This window comes from Budorcas taxicolor, chromosome 8 (genome assembly GCF_023091745.1).
Source record: "Budorcas taxicolor isolate Tak-1 chromosome 8, Takin1.1, whole genome shotgun sequence".
Lineage (NCBI taxonomy): Eukaryota > Metazoa > Chordata > Mammalia > Artiodactyla > Bovidae > Budorcas > Budorcas taxicolor.
Window position 1 is genome coordinate 71,395,116 of NC_068917.1, and position 26,697 is coordinate 71,421,812.

Below are 26,697 nucleotides of genomic sequence, written 5' to 3' on the forward strand. Positions count from 1 at the left end.
CAACATGTTATAATTTCAATATCTGTAATGTAGTTCCACCCACTTTATAATACAATCTAATTTTGTACATTTCTTTTCTCTTTTTCCCTATTACACTTCTAGATCTACATACTACTCTTCTAATTGAAGACAATTCTTATGGTTTTTTCCTTCTATTTTATGTTCTTTGTGCTACTTATTTAAATATTTAACTAAGCATTTCATCTTACTTCTAATGTATTATAAAAATATTTAGCCTATGATTTTTTCCCTTTTGTACAGCTTTGACTTTTCCCCATAAGCTTTTACATAAAATGTTCCAATTTTTATTTCTTTATAAATGTTTATAATTCTTATGACCCAACAATTATTACACTGAACAGTTTCTAGTTTTCAGTGTGCCTTCTAAACATCTTTATTTTATCTATTTATTATTGTTTGCAGGTTAGTAACCAGTTCTACATAAATAACAATTTTCATTATTTAAGGAGATTTTCTTTTCATTTTTGTCTCTCTTCTAAGAATGGTTGAAGGAAAGCTCTACTACCTGTTCACAGGGTTAAAGGTTTGCTAAGCATTTTTATTAAGTAAAAGTTATTAGTTCTATTTTTCACGTACTGTATATCCTCATTTATTTTTTCTTTAAACTGAGGAAACCTTCCCAACTTTATTTATTTTTTAATTGAAGGTTAATTGCTTTACAGAATTTTGTCCTTTTCTGTCAAACCTCAACATGAATCAGCCATAGGTATACATATATCCCCTCCCTTTTGAACCTCCTTCTCACCCCCCTCCCCACCCACTCCTCTAGGTTGATATAGAGCCCTTGTATCTTCAGGACTTTCCATCCAAATGCAGAAGAATACACCTTCTTCTCAAGTGCACACGGAACATTCTCCAGAATAGAATCTTGGGTCACAAATCAAGCCTCAGTAAATTTAAGAAAACTGAAATCATATCAAACACCTTCTCCAACCACAATGCTATGAAACTAGGTATCAATTACAGGGAGAAAACTGTAAAAAACACAGACACATGGAGATTAAACAATACATTTCTAAATAACCAACAGGTTACTGAAGAAATCAAAAGGGAAATCAAAAATTTTCTAGAAACAAATAACAATGGAAACACATTCTCATTTATTTTTTGTTTGCCTCACCTGCCCTATTCTAAGAAAAATACATTGTCATTCCTCCACAAATATTTTATTATTTTTTCCTCATAGTTCTGTTTTTGCATAAAATATGTTGATATTAAATTATTTGGCATTATCTTCTGTGTGGCTTATGACTGCTACATTTTTATTCTAGACTTTATGTTCCATCCATGTAACTGTCTTTGTGCTTCCAGTTCACCTGGAATACTGTCATTCTTGCATTTTGTATGTGTCCTCCTAATATATTTTACCAAGCTTTGTATTTTTATCTTCCCCTGTCAATCATTTTGTATTAATTTACATCGTGTAAACAGCATATAGTAGATATTTATTATTTCACCTAATCTGAGAGTCTGTATTTTCATAGGGGTTGACCTTTTATTTATTGCCATAAATTATATAACTGGGTTTTTTACTGTCATTCATTGTACTGTTTCTTCCTAAGGGACTTCCTTACTTTTTCTTATTTTGTTTGTTTTTTTTTGCCTTGAAATTTTCTTTCTTAATTTTTGTCCATTAAAGAGCCTGTGAATTATTTGAGTTTTTTCCCTCAAGTAGCCTGAGAAAGCATATATTAAAAAAAAATTTTAGTGGCATTTTAAGTTTTAGAAAATAACTTTTCAATTTCATTTTCCTAATAATCAATATAAAAAATAAATCTATCTACTTCTTCCTTTAAGATGAGGAAACCAGGATGCTTTTCACTACTTTCTCCTCTTCTATCACCCAATATCTTCACTTTTCCTGGAACAAAATAGGGTATTAGAACCAAATTCTGTTGAGGTGTTTTTTTTGTTTTTTTTTTGTTTTTTTTTTTTCCACTTTTCAAAATGACTCTCTACTTTTCACTCTTCTTTATAGCCATGTTATCAAGAATTATTTAGCTTTTACTCCATGGTTATCTGTTTCAGTGCTTACCACCTGGCTTTTACTTGATAACCTCCTTATGTTTAGATCTTTATTTAGATACGTTTCTCTATTGACTGGAGTACATTCTTCAGTACTTTTTTCAGAAAGGAAATAGACCTCTGCATATTCTGGACATTTATATTTCTGAAATTGTGTTTGTGTTATGTTCACACCTAAATGACAGCTTATCTAAATTTTAAAAATTACATGAATCATGACTGTGTTCTTCAAAGTTCTGTAGACCTTAATATAGTATTAGAGAAAGCTAAATGCTATAACAAGCTACTGAAATTCCGAGGTTAATACTTAGGCCATTTTAGGAGTCAGGGTCAGCCTTTTAGGAGATGATTCAGGAACCCAGACCCTTTCTACTGTCACCTGGGATCCTAGGTGATACCTTCTGCATCTGGCAGAGAAAGGAAGAAAGAGAAGAAAATAATAAATCTTGTAGCTGTCTTTGGGAGCCAGAAAAGAAATAGCATGTTACTTCCGCCCACAGTCCATCAGCCAGAACTGGTCCATGGCCCACTAAATTCAAACAAACTGGATACCTTTGTCTTTCAGTGTTTCCAAGAGGAAGATGAAATGATTTGATGTACAGACTCTATGCCACATACTTGCCCATTGCTCTTCAATGTGTGCAGAGACCTTAAAAGATATTTTAGTTTTTGTAACTACATATATTCACCTAGTTCTTTTTGTCTGTTTGATTATTTTTCCTTCTAGAGTGTTTTAACACTTTATCTTTTAACTCAAAAATTTAGCCAGGCTGTGTGTAGAAGCAGTTCCCTTTAAATTTATTTTGCCTGCATATTTAGGCCATTCTGCAAAACACATTTTCTTCAATTATGACTTTGATTGTTGCTTCTGAATAAGTCGTTCTGGTTTATTCCTCAGCAATACCTATAATTCCTAGATTGCATCTCCTTCTCTCTTCTCCATACCTATTATCTCCTCATCACTTTCATCTCCTTATTTTTTCCCCTCTGAAAACAAGGAGAATTTGTTCTTTTCTTCAGTGATTGAGTCTTAGCTGTGTTAACTCCTGCCTTTACTACCTTTATATAAATTGTATTTATTCTATTGGATTTAGGACTCCTTTAATTTTATTTTTATTTAATCATCTTATTTGCAATTTGCCTTCATCTCAACATGTTTTTCTTCTTATTGTTTTTATTTCTATGGTCTTTTTTATCTTGGATTCTTCATAACACTTTTCCTTCTGTTTATTAGTTTTTAAAAGTGGCATAAACCCCTTGATAGCTTACAGTGAATGATGTCAGATTCATGGTCTCCAAAGAAGATCTAGCTTTGGGACCAGGGACCAGGCTTGATCACTCAAGAGCTTTTGTGTAGCAGAGTTTTATTAAAGTAGGAAAAGGAACAGAGAACTCTTCTGACAGAAATCAGAAGGGGGACAGAGAATGCCCCCTTAGCTAGTCTTATCAGGGCCTTATATACTTTTTTCAGACCCACTCCCACAACAGTACATCTTAAATTAACAAGATTAGAGAAAACAATAGAAAGATCTTACCAGACCCACTTCCATAATATACATTTCAAGATGACAGGATTAGTCAGAAGGTTCTTGTTAAGGAGAAACATGATACAACAAGATACATTGTTGTATAAACTAAGACAAAGGAAAATAGAAAAGAATGTTTGTCCTTTTTTTCCTTGAGAGCCCCAGACCCTTTTTTCCTTCTCTAGGGCTCTGGACCCCTTTCTCCACCTTGGGAATCCTGGACTTCTTATCAACCTACCTAGGAATTGACTCTCTCATTCCCCCCTTTTCTTTTAGGAGAATTATGTTGCCAAGGGAAAGGGACATCATTTTCGTTCCATAACTACTTCCTGCTATTGAGGGGCATCTTCCCTAAATTGTTGAGGCAACATATTCTCATACTGAGGGTCTCTGACCCAGGGGCCCCAGGTAATAGTTGGAGGAGGCTCTGGCACTTATAGGAGCCTGGACAACCATTTGTAACTTAAAAGCTTTCAAACAGTTAGAAACAAACACTGTTTTACAGTTACAGATGTAAGGCAAAATAGTCATGAAACCAAGTTAAAACCTAACCAAAATTAAGAGTTACGTTATGTTCATAGTTACATCAGTCCATCTTAGCACCGTTATATGTCATCACAGTGTTTAAAAAGTCCTTTCCTTGAAGTGGAGAAACCCACCACGGGAAGTATTCAATTAATGAGGAAGGGAGTGCTCCACAGATCCAGCAATTATGTCGATTGTGGAATGCGGCATAGGAATGAACCCAGGGCAGGAAGGTGCTGTCTTGAGGGTCAAACAGCAGACTCAAGACTTTTGGAGTCAGCAGAAGCAAACCCACATAGATTCTCAGGTCCATCATAGTTCCTGGCTCAAACAGCAGCTTGTTTGACTCAAAGGTTGGGTCAGGAGTTAATCTCCTGATAATGTCTGTTGAAAAGCTAAAAGCTGAGTCATATAGTTAATTTTAAGGCTTCAGGATCTATAACAATATCTGTGCACAAAAACAGTCTGTCATAGAGACAGACTTCTTCTGTCATAGAGACAGTCCCTTCTTCTTAGGGGCAGTTTGAGTCCTCATTAAAGCTATGTGTAGAACTTTAAACCAACTGTCTTGTGTTTCCTGAGTTAGCTTACACAGATGTCTTTTAATAATGTCATTAGCCTTTTCAACCTTTCCTGAAGATTGGGGTCTCCAGGAACAGTACAAGGGATATTCTATTCCTAGAGCTTTTGACACCGCTTGACTTACAGCAGCTTTAAAGACGGAGCCATTGTCTCTCTGAACTTTAGAGTTTAAGATCCCACTTACATCATGAGAAGTCAGTACAGTAAGATTTTGCCCATTAGTAAACTTATGAGCTTTAGGCATTAGCAAAACAATAGTAACAATTACCCTTAAGCCATGTGGCCATAGTCTTTTTTCAGTAACAAGTTAAACTCTGATCCTGTACGCAAGCTCAAAGTTGAAGCCTGTAAGAGAGCAGTTTGAAGAGTCTTAAAAAGCCTTTTGATTCTCTGGGGACCAAACCAGATTGTCGGTTTGGGCCTACTGAGCCTCAGTTATAAGTTTATATAAAGGCTGGGCAAGTTCCCCATAACCTGGAATCCAAATGCAACAATAGCCTGTAATGCCCAAGAATCGTCTCAATTGTCTTAAAGTCACATTTGGCTCATTTAGGAATTTTGGACATAAAGTATAAGGATTAGACACTTATTATTTGTATATCTTGACCAAGTCTCCATTTATCATTTGACTTTTTTACACCCAAAATGGGAGTGTTGTATGAACTGTTACAGGGAATTAATAGCCCATGCCCCTTTAAATTCTCAAGGATGGGTTTTAGCCCTTCCTTAACACCTAAGGCTTTAATGGATACTGCTTTTGATGTGAAAATAGCTGAGGGTCTTTGAGCTTGATAAAGACAAGAATAGCGTTTTGTGTTCAATCCACAGTTTTTCCATCTGCCCACACTTTAGGATTTACATTTTATTAAATTAATGGGAGAGAAAGGGCAGGCTCCATATTCATGAATAAAGAGGTTTGGGCCTTGCTCACTATATCCATCCCCAGAAGGGGTGAGGGAGACTCTGGCCTATCAGAAACTCATGAAAAAACAGCACAGATTCCCAGTTGCAGCTTAAAGGATGAGTGAAATAATAGCGTTTGGCTCATCCTTACAGTCCCATTGCAGTAGTGGATTGGGAGGAAAGCAAACGAGGGGCTTCAATGTGCACAGAGAAAGTTGCCCCAGTGTGCAAAAGAAGCAACTGATTGGCCCCCCACAGTTATTAATACCCAGGGCTCCACAGGTGTAATTAGGATGGAAGCTTGTGTGGGGACTCCCGGGTACTTTCAGTCGCAATTGCCTTTAGAGTCTGATGCCTGGGGCCTACACCTTGGAGGGCAGTCTCTACACAGGTGTGGTTGTTGTATAGACTGGACATGGAGCCAGGGGCAGCTTAGATGCCTCAGGGCAATCCCACTTGAGATGCCTCTCCTTTCCACACTAACAACAAGCCCACCCCTTTTCACCTGAGTTCCTCTGGGCACTTTTCCTCAGGCTGTCTCAGAGTGGATCTAACAGCCATTGTTGGGGCTTTATTCTTTTGCCAGGTTTTTTTTTTTTCTTCCTATTTCCCTCCTTGTATTCTTTACCATGGTATATGATCTAGCCAGCTGTACAGTTTTTTAAAGACTGATTTGGTCCAAATGCCTGTTATCATAACTTACGGCAGATATCTGGAGCTGACTGAGTGAGAAATCTATCTTCAAGATCATTCCTTCCCCTGTATTTTCTTGATCAACATCAGTAAACTTGCAGAGAGCCTCTTGTAGTCTATCTAGGAATGAATCAGGAGTTTTCTTCTCCCTCTGTTCTTTGTCATCGAACTTCAGTTCAGTTCAGTCGCTCAGTTGTGTTCGACTCTTTGTGACCCCATGAATCGCAGCACGCCAGGCCTCCCTGTCCATCACCAACTCCCAAGGTCTACTCAAACTCATGTCCACTGAGTCCGTGATGCCATCAAGCCATCTCATCCTCTGTCGTCCCCTTCTCCTCCTGTCCCCAATGCCTCCCATCATCAGGATCTTTTCCTATGAGTCAACACTTCACATGACATGGCCAAAGTATTGGACTTTCAGCTTTAGCATCAGTCCTTCCAATGAACACCCAGGACTATCTCCTTTAGGATGGACTGGTTGGATCTCCTTGCAGTTCAAGGGGCTCTCAAGAGTCTTCTCCAACACCACAATTAAAAAGCATCAATTTTTCAGCACTCAGCTTTCTTCACAAACCTAGCCTTGACTAGACGGGCCTTTGTGGACAAAGTAATGTCTCTGCTTTTTAATATGCTATCTAGGTTGGTCATAACTTTCCTTCCAAGGAGTAAGTGTCTTTTAGTTTCATGGCTGCAATCACCATCTGCAGTGATTTTGGAGCCCCAAAAATAAAGTCTGACACTGATTCCACCATTTCCCCATATATTTCCTCTGAAGTGATGGGACCAGTTGCCATGATGTTAGTTTTCTGAATGTTGAGCTTTAAGCCAACTTTTTCACTCTCTTTCACTTTCATCAAGAGGCTCTTTAGTTCCTCTTCACTTTCTGGTGTCATCTGCATATCTGAGGTTATTGATATTTCTCCTGTCAATCTTGATTCCAGCTTGTCTTTCTTCCAGCCCAGCATTTCTCATGGTGTACTCTGCACATAAGTTAAATAAACAGACAATATACAGCCTTAACGTACTCCTTTTCCTATTTGGAACCAGTCTGTTGTTCCATGTCCAGTCCTAACTGTTGCTTCCTGACCTGCACATAGGTTTCTCAAGAGGAAGGTCGGGTGGTCTGCTATTCCCATCTCTTTCAGGATTTTCCACAGTTTATTGTGATCCACACAGTCAAAGGCTTTGGCATAGTCAATAAAGCAGAAATTGATATTTTTCTGGAACTCTCTTGCTTTTTCGATGATCCAGCAGATGTTGGCAACTTCATCTCTGGTTCCTCTGCCTTTTCTAAAACCAGCTTGAACATCTGGAATTTCATGGTTCACGTAATGCTGAAGCCTGGCTTGGAGAATCTTAAGCATCACTTTACTAGCGTGTGAGATGAGTGCAACTGTGTGGTAGTTTGAGCATTCTTTGGCATTGCCTTTCTCTGGGATTGGAATGAAAACTGGCCTTTTCCAGTCCCGTGGCCACTGCAGTTTTCCAAATTTGCTGGCATATTGGCTGCAGCACTTTCACAGCATCATCTTTTAGGATTTGAAATAGCTCAACTGGAATTCCATCACCTCCACTAGCTTTGTTTGTAGTGATGCTTTCTAAGGCCCACTTGACTTCACATTCCAGGATGTCTGGCTCTAGGTGAGTGATCACACCATCGTGATTATCTGGGTCATGAAGATCTTTTTTGTACAGTTCTTCTGTGTATTCTTGCCATCTCCTCTTAATATTTTCTGCTTCTGTTAGGTCCAGACCATTTCTGTCCTTTATCGAGCCCATCTTGCATGAAATGTTCCCTTGGTATATCTAATTTTCTTGAAGAGATCTCCAGTCTCTCCCATTCTGTTGCTTTCCTCTATTTCTTTGCATTGATCGCTGAGGAAGGCTTTCTTATCTCTCCTTGCTATTCTTTGGAACTCTGTATTCAAATGGGTATATTCTTCCTTTTCTCCTTTGCTTTTCACTTCCCTTCTTTTCACAGCTATTTGTAAGGCCTCCTCAGACAGCCATTTTGCTTTTTGTATTTCTTTTTCTTGGGGATGGTCTTGATCCCTGTCTCCTATACAATGTCACGAACCTCCATCCATAGTTCATCAGGGACTCTGTCTATCAGATCTAGTCCCCTAAATCTATTTCTCACTTCCACTGTATAATCATAAGGGATTTGATTTAGGTCATGCCTGAATGGTCTAGTGGTTTTCCCTACTTTCTTCAATTTAAGTCTGAATTTGCCAATAAAGAGTTCATGATCTGAGCCACAGTCAGCTCTTGGTCTTGTTTTTGCTGATTGTATAGAGCTTCTCCATCTTTGGCTGCAAAGAATATAATCAATCTGATTTCGGTGTTGACCATTTGGTGATGTCCATGTGTAGAGTCTTCTCTTGTGTTGTTGGAAGAGGGTATTTTCTATGACCAGTGCATTCTCTTGGCAAAACTCTATTACCCTTTGCCCTGTTTCATTCTGTACTCCAGGGCCAAATATGTCTGTTATTCCAGGTGTTTCTTGACTTCCTATTTTTGCGTTCCAATCCCCTATAATAAAAAGGACATCTTTTGGGGGTGTTAGTTCTAAAAGGTCTTGTAGGTCTTCATCAGTTCAGTTCACTTCAGTTCAGTCGCTCAGTCGTGTCTGACTCTTTGCGACCCCGTGAATCACAGCACACCAGGCCTCCCTGTCCATCAACAACTCCCGGAGTTCACCCAGACTTGCATCCATCGAGGCAGTGATGCCATCCAGCCATCTCATCCTCTGTCGTCCCCTTCTTCTCCTGCCCCCAATCCCTCCCAGCATCAAAGTCTTTTCCAATGAGTCAACTCTTTGCATGAGGTAGCCAAAGTACTGGAGTTTCAGCTTTAGCATCATTCTTTCCAAAGAAACCCCAGGGTTGATCTCCTTCAGAATGGACTGGTTGGATCTCCTTGCAGTCCAAGGAACTCTCAAGAGTCTTCTCCAACATCACAGTTCAAAAACATCAATTCTTTGGCACTCAGCCTTCTTCACAGTCCAACTCTCACATCCATACATGATCACTGTAAAAACCATAGCCTTGACTAGACGGACCTTAGTCGGCAAAGTAATGTCTCTGCTTTTGAATATGCTATCTAGGTTGGTCATAACTTTTCTTTCAAGGAGTAAGTGTCTTTTAATTTCCTGGCTGCAATCACCATCTGCAGTGATTTTGAAGCCCCCAAAAATAAAGTCTGACACTGTTTCCACTGTTTCGCCATCTATTTCCCATGAAGTGACGGGATGACCAGATGCCATGATCTTCGTTTTCTGAATGTTGAGCTTTAAGCCAACTTTTTCACTCTCCTCTTTTACTTTCATCAAAAGGCTTTTTAGTTCCTCTTCACTTTCTGCCATACGACTTCAGCTTCTTCAGCATTACTGGTTGGAGCATAGGCTTGGATTACCGTGATATTGAATGGTTTGCCTTGGAAATGGACAGAGATCATTCTTTCGTTTTTGAGATTGCATCCAAGTATAGCAGTTTTAAGTCTTAGTGGGCACTTGCTTGAGTCCTTCAAGAATACATCTGGCAACTGGTTCTTATCCCACCTTCTTTTAGACATGTTATAGTCCCAGTCTGGCTCTGTCATGGGAACTGCTTGGCTTCCAATAGGAAGGAGGACTATTTCGTGTTTCCTCTTTCCCTTTGTCTCATGTTCAAGCCATTCATCTCCAATAGTAGTAGCTTCTCCCAAAACCTGAGCTCTCGAGTCAGGAGTCAGCATCTGTCCCAAGACACACATTACATCTCTCCAAGTAAGGTCATAAAGTTAGTCCTGAGAAGGCTTCTATGAATTGGGACTGTCTGAATTTCTACCAAGACTGAAGCAACCCCTTCTGGAAGGGTGCTCTGACTCAGCCTACTTAGTTGGGAGCCCGAGATACAGGGACAAAGTAAGAGAACAGGTGGCAGCTGAAGGTTTCACACCCAAATCTGCACCCTTAGGACATGAGTCCGGCATGTCTCACAGAGAGACAAAGAACAACACATAAAGCGCTTCTACCCATTTCCCTTCTTTTCTATACAGCCTGTCTAGTTGTAAAACAGTAATAATTGAGGTCCTTCAGCAAGTCAGCATTCCCCATCACCAAAGGATACTGTGGCCATTCAGTATTACAAAAGAAGATCTGGCATGTCTTTTTAAACTCTGGGGATCAAACTCGGCCCAGCTTTTTTTTTTTTTTTTTTAATACATTTTAAAGGAGTGGTTCTGGAACCGCTACCTCCCATCTGTAAGAGAGAAAAAAGCACATCCACGGCTGTGGCTTTTTTCCACCAGAAGCGTCCTTCCCTTCTGTAGATGGGGGTGTAGACAGACTCTCCACCAAAGCTTTCCTTCCCTGGTCGGACTTAGTCTGTCCCCTACCAATGCAGGCATCTTACTTGTCCCTCCTGGTTCTACCACTGAGATGTGGTGGAGATGCATCAGGGATAGACCTGATCGCATCCCAGACTGATTTAGTTGCATACCACCAACACCCTTGTTTGATTTGCCCTTTTCCTCTGATGCCACTCAGGGTGAAGCAGAGTAGCTTTCCGGAATGCCTCCCAAACTAATGCTACTAGGGGAAGTATCCATCTTTCATGTGCCTATGCACATGAATGAGAACAGTCCTGGCTGCAGTAGAAGTGCTGAGTCATTAAGGTCAAACAACAACCAAGATGTCCCTTCAGAGTGTCACCACACCCGTATATGTGATAGCAAAAGAGATTGTGGCGGGTTGGCCAGCAAGGAAAGAGTGATTTTTCCCCTTAAGCTACTAAAGCAAATCCTTCCAGTTCATTTCCACAACTTCCACAGAAGAAATACCTAAGGAGTTGAGACAGAAGCCATCAGAGAGTCTTCTCTGTTCTGCTAAGGGTAGCACTACCAAAAGGAGCAGCTCAGTGCATTTCCAGTCTGACCAGATGCTGCAGTTCCCTCTCTGTGTCCTCAGAAACCTCACGGTCCCCAGCCGTGCTTCTATCACACAGACAGGAGACACAGCCATCCCCAGCCGTGCTTCTATCCACACAGACAGGAGACACAGCCATCCCCAGCCGTGCTTCTATCCACACAGACAGGAGACACAGCCATGACAGAGACTCACTTTCAAATCGCTGGCCCCTGAGGCAGGCAGCCAAGAGAGTGACCTCTAGCCTGAGAGATGTTCCTGGAGCTAGAGTTCCACCCTACTCCCAAATGTGCTCTTAGTAACTTTCTAGCAAGACTTGCCTAGTCTAGCAAGGCTAAGCACTTTCATACATGGGCTCTAAGTAAAAGTACATAATAACAGCAAGGATCACAAGTCCCTTGAAAGTCTATGAAGTGACAAATTAGGTTAGTAGTTCTAGTTTCCCATGCGACTATGAAGTGGTCAAAGAGACCAAGAAAAGCTGACTGAGAAAGGAAAATTCAGTCCACACACTTTGCCCATTTCGGGTCACTCCCCTCACAGGGACCTTGGGTGTCTCTTGGCATTGGCAGGTCAGTATAAACCCCCAACAAGGCTCCCCTACTGAAGGCAGGGCTTCCCTGATGGCTCAGGTGGTAAAGCATCTGCCTGCAATGCAGGAGACCTGGGTTCGATCCCTGGGTTGGGAAGATCCCCTGGAGAAGGAAATGGCAACCTACTCCAGTACTCTTGCCTAGAAAATTCCATGGATAGAGGAGGCTGGTAGGCTACAGTCCATGGGATCACAAAGAGTCGGACACGACTGAGCAACTTCACTGGTTCATTGGTTTAGTCATTTTGAGGCACCAAGAAACCACAGAGCAGGGCTCATCATTTGCTTCACACAAGGCATGTCGTTCATTCACACAAGCACACCAAAGAGTTAGTAAAGTAAAGCAGAATACATGTATACTAAGAAAGCGGAGAGGCTACAGTTCTGGGTGTTCTTACTTTGTCCTGAAGATCCCAGACGAACCCCAAGATGATAGCTTATGGTGAACAATGTCAGATTTGTGACCTCTGAAGAAGATTTAGCATCAAGACCAGGGACCAGGCTTGATCACTCAAGAGCTTTTGTGGAGCAGAGTTTTATTAAAATAAGAAAAGGGACAGAGAAAGCTTCTGATGTAGACATCAGAAGGAAGATGGTAAGTGCCTCCCTCACTAGTGTTAGCAAGGGAGTTATGTACTTTTTAAATTAGTTATTACAATAAATCAAAAGAATGTCTCAAGTCTGTGAAAATTTTATCAGATTCAGTCCCATAATTTATATTTTAGGATAACAGGATTAGAACTTAACAATAGGAAGATCCTACCAGATACATGAAGCCTTTGACTGTGTGGATCACAATAAACTGTGGACAATTCTGAAAGAGATGGGATACCAGACCGCTTGACCTGCCTCTTGAGAAACCTGTGTGCAGATCAGGAAGCAACAGTTAGAACTGGACATGGAACAACAGACTGGTTCCAAATAGGAAAAGGAGTACGTCAAGGCTGTATATTGCCACCCTGCTTATTTAACTTATATGCAGAGTACATCATGAGATATGCTGGGCTGGAAGAAACACAAGCTGGAATCAAGATTGCCGGGAGAAATATCAATAACCTCAGATATGCAGATGACACCACTGTTATGCCAGAAAGTGAAGAAGAACTAAAGAGCCTCTTGATGAACGTGAAAGAGGAGAGTGAAAAAGTTGGCTTTAAGCTCAACATTCAGGAAACTAAGATCATGGCATCCGGTTCCATCACTTCATGGGAAATAGATGGGGAAACAGTGGTTGACTTTATTTTGGGGGGCTCCAAAATCACTGCAGATGGTGATTGCAGCCATGAAATTAAAAGATGCTTACTCCTTGGAAGGAAAGTTATGACCAACCTAGATAGCATATTAAAAAGCAGAGACATTGCTTTGTCAACAAAGGTCCACCTAGTCAAGTCTATGGTTTTTCCAGCGATCATGTATGGATGTGAGAGTTGGACTGTAAAGATAGCTGAGAGCCAAAGAATTTATGCTTTTGAACCGTGGTGTTGGAGAAGACTCTTGAGAGCCCCTTGGACTGCAAGGAGTCCCTTGGACCAGTCCATCCTAAAGGAGATCGGTCCTGGGTGTTCATTGGAAGGACTGATGTTCAAGCTAAAACTCCATTACTTTGCAAAGAGCCGACTCATTTGAAAAGACCCTGATGCTGGGAAAGATTGAGGGCAGGAGGAGAAGGGGACGACAGAGGATGAGATGGTTGGATCACCATCAACTCAATGGACATGGGTTTGGGTAGGCTCTGGCAGTTGGTGATGGACAGGGAGGCCTGGCATGCTGTGGTTCATGGGGTCACAAGGAGTAAGACATGACTGAGCGACCGAACTGAACTGAACTGAACTGAACCAGATACACTCCCATAATTTGCATTTTAAGATATCAGAGTTAGTCAGAAGGTTTTCAGGAAAGAGAAACTGTCCTCAAGCAGGATACACTGTTGTGATATAATCCCTAGTACAGAGTTTAAACGTTGTTTGTTGTGTAATCATCAGTTCCAGGCTTAAAGAAAAAAAAACATTTTATGTGACTAAGACTAAGGAATGTAGAGAAAGAAAAAAAAAAAGTTTGTCCTTTCCTCCTCCTTGAGAATTCCAGACCCCTCTCTCCTCCTCAAGGACCCCGGACTTCTTATCAAACTGCCTAGGAATTGACTCTCTCACCCCCAGACCAATGGTTGTCATCAGAGAGGACATGTGATTTGCCCTGGGCCTTGCATACTTCTCAGCTAGTAGGGTTGTAGAGAGTTCCAACACAAACAGCAAATTGTAAGGCTCACGCTATCATGTCCTAGCAATACTCAACAGAATATCACAGTGCTCAACCTTAGAGAGACCAAAAACCTCTGACGCTAATCACATCATGGCACACACTGGCATCCTTGACAGAAACACAAACTCTAAACGCATGAAAGGCTATACACCAGCCAATCAGCACCTGATTGTGAAAGCCTCTTCTTAGATACAGCGCTACGATACATGTGACAGCAACTAGTCCCAATTCCAGGGCCCCAAGGTCAGTGAGGCAGAGGCTTTTTTGGGTCTTCGCAGAAAACCAAGGCACTTTCTCGGGGTCCAAGAGGACGTCTCCCATCAACTACGTCCTTCAAATTCAGCAGAGAAGAGTGGATTGGTTCCTCTGGCTACAAACGGACCTCTGTTGCCAGTGCCATGCTTGAGTAGGTCTTAAATGGGCTGCTCCTATAGTACCACACACCATTTTCATGTATCTTATTGACTACAATGTATTAAGGTATTTCTTAATCCCACGGGGAGGAAACTAATGTTATAAAATCTGTGTTACCAACCCCCAATGAGATTTTCTAATCTCCATTTTAGCCAAAATCTTTTTTTCTGATTTTTAGATGCAAAACAGGTGCTATATTTATCACTTGTCAGTCACTGTTGAATGGATGGATGGACAGATGGATGGGTGAATGAATGAATGAGTTTGGAAAAAAACCAACAACTCAACCAATTCTGCCTGAGTATAATGATGAGAATTGACTCCCCTTATTTTTCTCTGTTTTGAGAGGAGTCCAGTACTCAGAAATTTCTCTTGTTGCAAATGTTAAGAAGGCTACTCATGGGGGACATGCCCTGAGTCCCATCACACTAGACCATGCAGGAAGCTGGGCCAGCTATTGCCAGCCTGCTGCCCCAACCCCACTTCTAGCCTTTGCCAGCCATGGCTGCTACCTCCCTGAATCTCCACTGCCATCCATCCTGCTGCTGCCACACCCACCACCCACTCCGCATAGCTCTGTCCTGTCAGTCTCCTGGTAGGGGGAGGCTCCTTGTCCCTCCCCACCCTGGTTATTAGCTAAAGACCTTCCTCCTGCTCTTTTCTCTCTCTGTCTTTTGGGCAATGGGAGAGGGGAGACTTGCTGCGGATATAGACACCCCCAGGTCTGGAGACATGAAAACCAGAGCAAAGATTGGGGTCAAGATCAGAGACTCCCAGTGAAGAACAACATGCTCTGTAAAAATGGCAGATTCTCAGCTACTGAGCTTCTGCATCTGACAGCTAAATATGTGATCAAGGTGACAAGGTGACATGATGACAGGTGTCTCTGACATAAATACCAGCCAGAATGTAATAAGGATGTTGCCTAACCACCAGCGAAGTCCCAGGCAGGATGCCCTACAGGATACAAACCGAAGATCAGACAGGCAGCCCTGGTTCCTGATCAAGGTCGCCCCTGCACAGGGCCAGGTAATGAGTCCTGAGAGCTGCAGAGAGTGGCAGGTCTCTGAGCAGGTGTGTGCAGTACTAACAAGGGAGAAGGAAGACTGACATGTAGCCCCAGGTTTGTCACTAACTGGCTGTGCAGTCTCAGGCAAGTGTTTGCTTCCCTGGGCCTTCATATGTTGTCCTGTGAAATGGGATAATAGTAATTTGTTCTCTTTCTTTCACTGGTGGTACATTCTCAGTCGTGTCCAACTCTTTGCAACCCCATGACTGTAACCCACCAGGCTCCTCCATCCATGGAATTTCTTTTATTAGGACCCACCTAGTGCCTGTCATGCATGCCCCTCAACCCATCCCTGGAGCTAATTAACCACAATCTCCAGGTGGAGCCCTGCCCAGGACTGGCAGCCAAGTGTGCCTTCAGTGAGCACCATTAGAAGAACTCTAATTTTTTTTTTTTTGGCCATGCTATGTGGCATGTTGGATCTTTGTTCCCTGACCAGGGATCGAAACTGCACCCTCTGCACTGAAAGCACAGATTCCTAACTACTAGACTGCCACAGAAGTTCCTAAAATCTCTAAACTGGTAAGACTTGTGATTACAGTAACTCTGATGTCTAACTGTATACATATACTGAATAATTTAGCTCTCAGAGATAAGTACTGCCATTATTCCCACCATCCTTATTTTGCATGAGGAAACCAAGGAACAGAGGATGTAGCAACCGCCCAAGGTCTCACACTGGTGAGGAGTAAAGCCAAGCTAGACCACACTGACTTGGTGCCTGAGACTCAACGGATATCAGATTTTCTGATGACCCGGCTCCCAGGTGGTGCCCCAACTGCAGTTCCTGAGTTTCTGCTTCTTCCACAAGTGTTACTCATTCAGTCGTGTCTGACTCTTTGTGACCCCATGGACTGTAGTCTGCCAGGCTCCTCTATCCATGGGATTTGCCAGGCAAGAAATACTAAAGTGGGTTGTCATTTCCTTTTCCAGGGGATCTTCCCAACCCAGGAATCAAACCCGGGTCTCCCACATTGCAGGCAGGTTCTTTACCGTCTGAGCTACCAGGGAAGCCTTCTTTCACACAACATGCTCCTATCTCATATTCCACATGGAGTGGATGAACTGTATTCTTATTCCCTACAGCTGTCACTCTATAACATGCCCAGCATCCCTATTCCTGGGAGTCCTGCCCAGGACTATCACAAGGCTGTTGCCTGGGGTCAATCTTCCTTGTACTGCCCCCTCCCCAGCTGGAAGCTGCTCCGGGCAGGGCCTGGATCTAATCCATCTCCACATGCATGGGCTGTTTCAGCATGGCCCAGAGAAGGCATTTAGTTAAGGCAACTCACCTGGCTTCAGACGCGCATGATTCCTCCACCTGTGATCACCATGCTAATGTTGGTGGCCCACCTGGACCCCAATTTACGATGGCCTGTACGTGGAAGTCCTTTACATCCAAACAGCAGACAGACACCCTTAGGCTCAGACACCTATAGTTTTATATCCTGTCTCTTCCATTTCATCTGTTCTTTTGAGGTTTTTTTTTCTTTTTTGGAGGTAAAATTTACATATGAGATGCATAGATCTTGAGTGCACAAATTCAGTGAGTATCACGAAATATACACAGCCATGTGACAAGTGTCTCTATTAAGGTATGGAACATCTCCATCACCCCGGAAATTTCCCTTCTGTCCTCCTCTGGTCAGTACCCACCTCACCATAAGTAACCACAATTCTGAAATTTATCACTGTAGATTTGTTCTATTTTTGAACTTCATCAACTTTAAATTTTATAGGAACTTGGCTTTTGCATCAGGCTTCTTTTCCTCAACATATTGTTGGGTTTTTTTTTTTCAATTTTCATCTTTGTTGTTTCTTTTTGATTGCTGACTAGTATGCCATCATATATGGAGAGATCTTGTATCATTTATTTTGTAATCTTAGCAGTTATAGGAATCTTCCCATTCATTCATTCATTTATCCACTTTTTTAACAAGAATTTACCCTCTGCCTCAGTTTTACTCTCTTTAATTTCATACTGACAATACTTGCTGTTGTCTCAGCATTTAACCAAAATTAAAGAGCAAGTAGAAACCTATGACTTAGGAGACAATGACTTATTATACATTCCAGTCCTGGTTTTAGCCGGCACTCACTGGACATAGTGTTTAACCTCTTGGACAAAGTGTTTAACCTCTCTGTGCTTCAGTTCTCTTCTGTACAAAAGGATTATCTGAGGATTCCCAAACACAGAGTTACTATTCATAAAGTTCTTGGAGCAGTGCCGAGTATGCTGTACGTGTACCATTATGTAAGAGTCTGCTATTATTACCAGCGACAAAACAGGCCACAGTGCACAGCGTGTGCTCAGGCACTTCCGTCATATCTGACTCTGTGTAACTTTATGGACTGAAGCCCGTCAGGCTCTGCTGTCCGTGGGATTCTCCAGGCAAGAATACTAGAGTGAGTTCCCATGCCCTTCTCCAGGGGATCTTCCTGACCCAGGAAATGAACTGGGGTCTCCTGCACTGCAGGCAGATTCTTTACCAACTGAGCTACCAGGGATGCTCACACTGGCATTTAATTTAGTGCTATGAGATGACACCAATCCCTCAGCCACTGTACTAAATCAGCAGAGCTCCCTACCTGAACAAAGGTGACCAACTTGCCCTGGGACTTACCTGGTTAGCTCTGAAAATCCCAGGAACATTTCCTTAGTCTCAGGCAAACCAGGACAGTTAATCATCCTAATCTGAACCTCATTCTTCTTATCTGTGAAATGGGCATCATATATTGTGCTACATTTTTCATACAATTGCTGAAAAAGCCAAATGCAATGTCTTTGGAAAGGCTCTAAAAAAGCAATGGGTTTTCTGCTAATTGGATTGACTGTTTGTTTCTGGATACTAGAAATCACCCTAAACCTTGAATTTAATTTTGAATTCAAACCTTAAAGTCCATCTTGAATTTGTCACAGCTTCTCTGTTTCCAAGCTGAGTGGCACTGAGCCCTGTCCCTTCTCTGAGACTCAGCTTCCTCATCTGTAAAATGGGAATTACCATGACCAGCCCACAGAGTTGCTGTTAAGTTGCGTATGAGGAAACACTGTCAGTACTGAAACATGGAACAGGCTTCCCCAGTGGCTCACTAGTGAAGAATCTGCCTCCAATGCAGAAGCCACAAGAGACACTGGTTGGGAAAATCCCTTGGAGGAGGGCATGGCAACCTACTCCAGTATTCTTGCCTGGAGAATCCCATAGGACAGAGGAGCCTGGTGGGCTACTGTCCATAGGGTCTCAAAAGGGTTGGACACCACTTAGCACATATGCACTGAAACATGGGATATAAATTAAACATCAGTTAGTGTGGTTAGTGTGGTACAGGGGTCCATGGTGGGGCACAACCCTCTATCCAAGAAAATCACTCCAAACTGCCACCAGACTGCCACCACCTTCTCTAATCTCACTGATGCTGCTGTCTGACCACAGGCCACCCCAGAGCCACCCTCCTGGAGCCCAGCAGACTCTCAGCCGGGGTCTGGTTTCCTGGTGTCTCTCCTGACCTGGACCCTGACAGGCCCTGCAATCTCCAGGGCCTGAGGAGGGTGCCCTGGACTCAGCCTCACAGCCCTCCCACCTGCTCCTCTACCAAACCCCGAAGCCAAGAGAAATGACTGCTGGAATCACGAGGCCTCAGCAGTAATCAGCGTGCACAGCCCGGGGTAATGGAATAACTCTGATGCAATTATATATTGATTGCAAGTATTATGGCTGCTCCTGATTGCTTCTTATTGATACAGATCCACTGGGCTGCCTACTTGGATAAAGCCAAGTGAGAACAAGGAGAGATGGGGGAGGAAAACGGGAGAAGGTGAGAGGAGAAGGAGAGATGGGGAGAAGGAAGAAGAAACAGAACCATGTTTCAGAGGACCCTCTGGAGAGGAAGGTTAGGAAGGAAGGCCGCCCCTGCCCCACAGCCCAGCGGGACTGGCAGGAAAGAAAACCAAAGACAGTGAATCAACTGGGGGTGTGTCCAAACTGCGAGAAGGCAATGGCACCCCACTCCAGGACTCTTGCCTGGAAAATCCCAAGGACAGAGGAGCCTGGTAGGCTGCAGCCCGTGGGGTTGCTAAGAGTTAGTCACTAGTGAACGACTTCACTTTCACTTTTCACTTTCATGCATTGGAGAAGGAAGTGGCAACCCACTCCAGTGTTCTTGCCTGGAGAATCCCAGGGACGAGGGAGCCTGGTGGGCTGCCATCTATGGGGTCGCGCAGAGTTGGACACGACTGAAGTGACTTAGCAGCAGCAGCAGTGTCCAAACTGGGGTCAAGAGGCATGAAGGAGCCATGATGCAGAGGGTCAGAGGTCGTCCAACACATCTGTCCCCAGCGAAGGTAGAACATACACTTTTTGTTTCACCTCCAAAACCATAAACAAGGGTTCTTTTTAAAGTCTATCTAGGAGACTTCCCTGGTGGCCCAGTGCCTAAGACTGCATGCACCGAATGCAGGGGCCCCGGGCTCAATTCTTGGTCAGTGAACTAGATCCCACATGCTGCAACCAAGACCCAGTGCAGCACAATGAATAAACATTTTAAAATTTAAATAAAATTTATCTAGTGCCACATGTTTCGCATTTTTGTACTTTTGGGTGGTGATTTTGCTGTCTAAATTGGCCCCAAGCATAGTGCTAGAGTGTAGCCTAGGGTTCTAAAGTGCAAAGAAGGCTGTGATGCACCCCGTGGAGAAATTAACTGTGTCTGATAGGCTTCGTTCAGACATGAGATTTAGTGTGTTGGCTGTGAATTTAACATTAATGAATCAAAAGTGTATTTTTAAGGTGTCTTTGAACAGAAACACACCTAAATTAAGCTTACATAGTGATCAGTTGATGAAAATATTGTGACCAGAGGTTGACAGGAAACTAGCCTTGTATTTGCCCTGGAAAAAGCAGTTCTATACTCACTAATTCAATGTTCACAGTGATATGATAGACACTGCCTACCTTCTTAGCAGGAACCAACTGTACACCCATACATAACAGAACAAAAACAAGATTACCCTGTTCAGTTCTAGTTTCAAAAAGAAAGGAAGGCTTGAACCCTCCTATAAATAACTAAAAGAACAGTTTCATACCTGATATTTCAAAGCTGATAACTGAAGATTTATCATGTTCTTGGGACACAGGATAATCATATAAGAAACCTGTTGTTTATCCACCAAGAACAGACTAACTATACACTTGGTAACTTTGCAAATCTTGTGCTTTTTCTCCCCCTCTAAATAGATGTCATAATTTGTATTTGACAAGTTGGTCCTTGTAAAACCTCCTCTGCAAGCAAACTTCCTTTCTCATCCAAATGCTTTCAGTGCTGTGTCTCTGAGTCTTCCTTCTATTCTTACTAGTTTGGAGGGGGTGAGGCCAAATTAGTGAAAAGTTCATACCAGTGTTGCCCGACTATGTCCCAGACAGTAGTCAGCAGGTACTTGTATGCTCACAGGGCCTGAAAGGCTGCCATGTTCTTCCTATTTCTCCTCATCACACTCTGGGCAATGTCTTACACAGTAGGGGCTTTCTATGCAGAAGCATGTCAGAGTCAGGGGCCTTGGTTGCAAGCAACAGAAACTAACCCAGTTAAATTAAACAATTATTGTAATGCTACCAGGTAGCTCACAGAATTAACAGAAAAAAAGCGAGTGAGAATCAGAAGCAACTACTCAAGGGACCAAGCAGCTAGGATTCTCCCCCCAGAGCTGCAGGTAGAACATCGCAAAGGCCATGGGTACCCCTGCCTCTGCTGCCTTTATATGGCTGCTGCTGAAGCACTGGTGCTGACTGCAATCAGCTTCAAACTTTCCCAGCTTATCTGCAGCTCTTTCTCCAAATTTCAAGTCCCAAAATGTGTGCTCAGACGCTAAGTCATGTCTGACTCTTGGCAACCCCGTGGTCTGAAGCCCACCAGGCTCCTCTGTCCATGGGATTTTCCAGACGAGAATACTGGAGTGGGTTGCCATTTCCTCCTCCAGGGGATCTTCCCAATCCAGGGATCGAAACTGCACCTCCTGTCTCCTGCATCTCAAGTCCCAAATGGCAGCATCCAATTGCCCAGAGGCCAGTGTCCACAGCCCAGTTGCCCAGGCCTGTATGTCCAGGTCTAGACTTGGTACTGAGAGGGTTCAACACATGTACCTCTTGTAAAAATGTTCTTCAAACTCCCTTCTTATGGAAGTTTGGGAGAAAATGGACACATGTATGTTTGACTGGGTCCCTTCATTGTCCACCTGAAACTATCACCATGTTGTTCATCAGTTATACCCCAATACAGATAAATTTTCTTAATTTTTTTTTAAAGTAAAAAATGAAAACATTCTCCAACTTCCATGGGAGGAGGCTGGGCTTGTCCTGCCACCAAGTTGATTTGGAGTTGCCAGTGAGGATAAGATGGATAAGTTGAGAAAAATCGGAGAAAGAACTGGCATCACTGGGAAATTGCTTGGATGTAGACAGCAGTAGAGATCAGGACCCAGGTAGGGATAATTCCTGAGTCAGAGAACACCAAAAGAAGGCAACAGCAAAGCAAACAGCTCAATGTGGACAAATTGAATGTGCGATGCCTGCAGCCATTCAGTAGGCATTCTGCAAACTCCCAAGTTCTATGCATTTGGAAAGGATTCTATTAATATTATTGATGCTATCACTATTATTAAATATTAATGAAATTGGCTTCCAAAGACAGAATCACTCCAATGAAGTGGGAATAGAACTTTGCTTTTTGCCAACAGACAAGCAAGTGAGGATTTAACTTTTAATCTTTTTCTCCTTCTTTCGCTTTGGCTGCCAGGTCACACAGAGCATGGCCAGGAGTTCAGGGCAGGGCTGCCCAAGACAAAAAATGCCAATTTTCAAATAGGTAAATAAAAGCCCATGATACACATAAATCGGCAACGAGATTCAAGGCTGTTTTATTTTAAGGTTCTGTCTACACTGGGAGACCATCTGGTGACCAAAAAGAAGAAGTGGCGTTTGCTTGGATGGTTCCAGGGATAAGGGAGATGCCAAGACTCTGGCTCAGTTTGATCTCTCTACACATCAACCCATAGCCTCCCTGCCTCCCAGCTGTGAGGTTTCCATGGCTCACATTTGGTGGGTTTGAGCCCAGAAGTGTGGCATCCTTGTAAAGATGGAACACTTTAATTTGCCAGGATCATTCTGATGCAAATATTGTAATGCTCAGCTTTCTCAAACCATGTGCCTGGAGTTCTGTCTCAGAAAATAGAATGCCTCTTTTGGGGGAGAATGGATACATGTGTATGTATGACTGAGTCCCTTTGTGGTCCATCTGAAACTGTCACAACCTTGTTAATTGGCTATACTCCAATTTTAAAAAAGAAAAAAAAAAAAGAAAATATGCTGCCCCCAGCACTGAGGAAAGAATATAGGGAGTCAGAACACCTGATACCAGCATTCTCGTTTTACTACTGTCTGACCTTCAGCACATTTTAAATTTGTTCTAAACTGAACCTCGGTTCCCTCCTGTGTCAAATGGGACTGCCACTACCTACCTGTGTTACAGGAGGTCTGTCAGAATGAAACAAGGGTAAAGAGACATGCAGTAAAGTATCATATATATATTATTAACTCACCCAGTGATTGTTCATCTCCAACCCATTCATGCTTCCTATTCCATCTCTCCCTCTCATAATAACCTTTTTGACAAGTACATGCATTGAACCCTTCCAATACAATTATCACTGCAGTGAGCTAGGAAGAGAGCATGGCAATATGTTAAACAAGGATGGAAAGTTCCAGAAAAGCCAATGTCCCACACTCACGACTCTCCAGAAAAAAAAAAGAGAGAGAGATGGGCAGGAGAATTCTGTCACATGCCTGCTCTTGTCTTAGGAGAATTGATGCCTCTTGTTTTACAGAGCTGTTTCCAGAACAGAAGAACTTATTTAATTGCCTGCCCTTTTTTTCCTTTTAATTCTGTAGTGTAGCCTGCAGCCTAATAGTAAGTAGAGTGTATCTTTAACGAAGCCAGTAAATATTTTTTTTTTAAAGAAGAAGTGTCTGATTTACTGGGAAAATACAGCACTCTATAAATTCAAGATACTGCTTTACTACTGCTTGCCCACCGTGGCCCACGCTTCCTTGGTAGAGGGCCATTTCTGCACATCAGATCGTCGGTGATTTACAGGAGGACGGGGGGGACGTTTAACTCAGTTCAGGCCTTTTAACGCAGTTGCATGCCACCAGGCAAAATAAATGGGAGGTTCTAAAAATTAATGAAAGATCGTGTGCATGAAAGGATGCAGTATACAGTAGACACTCAATAAAGGCTTGTTTAGTTCCTTCTTGGCTGTCTTTTCTTTACTGGACTGAGAGTCCCCAGCTGCATGAAGTAGCAGGCATTTCATCAGTGTTTGTACACATCCTCTCTGTGGGCTAAATACTGAGCAAATCAGCTTTTAAAATAAATACTACCTCCATTTATTTTGCAAAAGACTTGCTGACAAGACACCCAGCAGCATCTGAAATTTCATCTAAACAAAGAGGGCAGGGACAAGGAGCTCTATTTTTCCCATTCCGAGCTTCCCACTGCATTCCTCCCACACTCACGCAGGCACACACATCCCAGCACATGTGCGCCACCGCGATAAGGAGGCTTTCAAACGCACAATTCATCACCTTGGCCCCGGATGGAAGGAGAGTGTGTGTGTGTGTGAGCGTGCGTGCATGCACGTGTCACACTCTCGCACGCACGCTCTCCCAAGGGCCTTTGTAGCCGCTCCTCTGACACAATGGAGTGAAAGCACAGAGCTCACAAAGGGAGAGGAAAAGGAAGGGAAGTGAGGAAAGTGCCCACTTTGGCTGCCTCCGTTTGATTCTGGCTGCTGCATCTGAGCCCGTTAACCAGTTAACGATATGATAAAGAACAGCACGAAAGGAGAGAAGCTTCCAGCCTGTAGCCCTGATGCAGGAGAAAACAAACATAAATCACAGCAGTCCCTGTGAGAGCAGGGGTTGTGCCCTGATGCTCTTTAGTGGGGGATTCATGAAGTCATGAAGTCCGCGGAGGCAGCCAGGACGTTAATATCCTTTCCCAGAATCCTCCGGGACCCTCAGGCCAGCCCTGGCCAGTGAGACTCGGCCTCAACAGGCACCCGTGCATGTGTACACACACAGACACACACTCTCCAGCCCCCACCTCGGCTTCACTCCCAGAGCTAACCGCTCACTCTTTTTGGCGGAGTTCTTGGGAAAGTGGGAATTAAATGAATCCACATTTATGGAGATCCACTTGGTGCCAGGCACTTCCATTGGGTTACTTAGTGTACGCCTCACAAGAGCACTGGGAAAAATATTTTTCTGGTTATTACTCCATGTGTAGAGATGCTGAAAACTAAGATGCAGAGAAGGGGTGTGGTTTTGGTTTCCTGGCACACTCAGCTGGTAAGTGGTGAATGGAGAATTCAAATCTAGGTCGGTTATTTGTGTGTTTTACAGCACAACTGGCATTCACTTTCTGCCACAGATTCCTGGATCCTATATGATACAAGAGTTCTGGATGGGGTCTAGGAATCTGCATTTTATTACAAAATTCTTTTTTCCTTTATTTTACTGTGATAGCTTCATTGAGATGTGATTGAACTATGATAAATTGCATATGTTTACAATTTACATTTGATAAGTTTTAGCATTTGTATATAGGCTTCCCAGGTGGCACAGTGATAAAGAATCCACCTGCTAATACAGAAGGATCAATCCCCAGGTTGCGATCCCTGGCCTGGGAAGATCCCCTGGAGGAGAAAATGGCACTCTACCCCAGTATTCTTGCCTGGAGATCCCAGGGACAGAGAAGCATGGCAGGCTAAAGTCCACGGGGTTGCAGAGTCGGATGCAACTGAGTAACTGAGCACACACACAAACATTTATAGACACCCCTGAAACCATCACCACAATCAACACAGTAATGTATTTAGCCCCAAAGTTTTCCTCATGCCCCTTTGTAATCTTTCACCAACCCATCTCATCCCATCCCCAGGCCACCACAGACATACTTTCTGTCACCGTCAATTAGTTTGCGTTTTCTGGAATTTTATATTTTTGGAATCATATGGAATGTACTTCTTTTTTTTAATCTGGCTTTTGTCACTCAGTATGACTATCTCAAGAGACATCCATGTGTATCAATGCATCCTTTTATTGTTGAGTAAATTCTGTCCTAAGGCTATGACACAATTTGTTGGTCCATTCACCTGTCAGTGAATATTAAGGTTGTTTCTAGTTTGATGTTTTTACAAAGATACCTTCCATGAGCACTAGCTTTAAACTTTCTTAGTAAGACAATGAACAGTTCTATTTAAAAACCGGGAAGAAATCAAATAGACACTTCACCAAAAAGATATACAGATGGTAAATAATCAAATGAAAAGATGCTCAACACCGTTAGTCACTGAACGTGAAAGTGTTAGTTGCTCAGTAGTGTCAGACTCCTTGCAACCGCATGAGCCCGTAGCCTGCCAGGCTCCTCAGTCCATGGAGTTTTCCAGGCAGGATTACTGGAGCGGGTTGTCACTTCCTTCTCTATGGGATCTTCCCGACCCAGGCATCCAACCCAGGTCTTCCGTATTGCAGGCAGATTCTTTACCATCTGAGCCACCAGGGAAGCCCTTCATTAGTCACTGCTGCTGCTGCTAAGTTGCTTCAGTCGTGTCCGACTCTGTGCGACCCCATAGACGGCAGCCCACCAGGCTCCCCCGTCCCTGGGATTCTCCAGGCAAGACCACTGGAGTGGGCTGCCATTTCCTTCTCCAGTGCATGAAAGTGAAAAGTGAAAGTGAAGTTGCTCAGTCGTGTCCGACTCTTCACAATCCCATGGACTGCAGCTTACCAGGCTCCTCCATCCATGGGATTTTCCAGGCAAGAGTACTGGAGTGGGGTGCCATTGCCTTCTCTGTCATTAGTCACTAGCAAAATTCAAATTAAAACCACAGGAGGTATTACTACACTACTATTGGAATTAGAAAAAAACAATCACTTAGTATGATCATCTCTAGGTCCATTCATATTGCTGCAAGCGGAATTATATCATTCTTTGTTATAGCTGAGTAGTATTCCATCATATATGTGTACCACATCTTCTTTATCCACTCATCTGTCATTATCAGTATGATAAGCGAGGTAAACCAGACAGAGAAAGTCAAATATCATGATATTACTTATATGTGGAATCT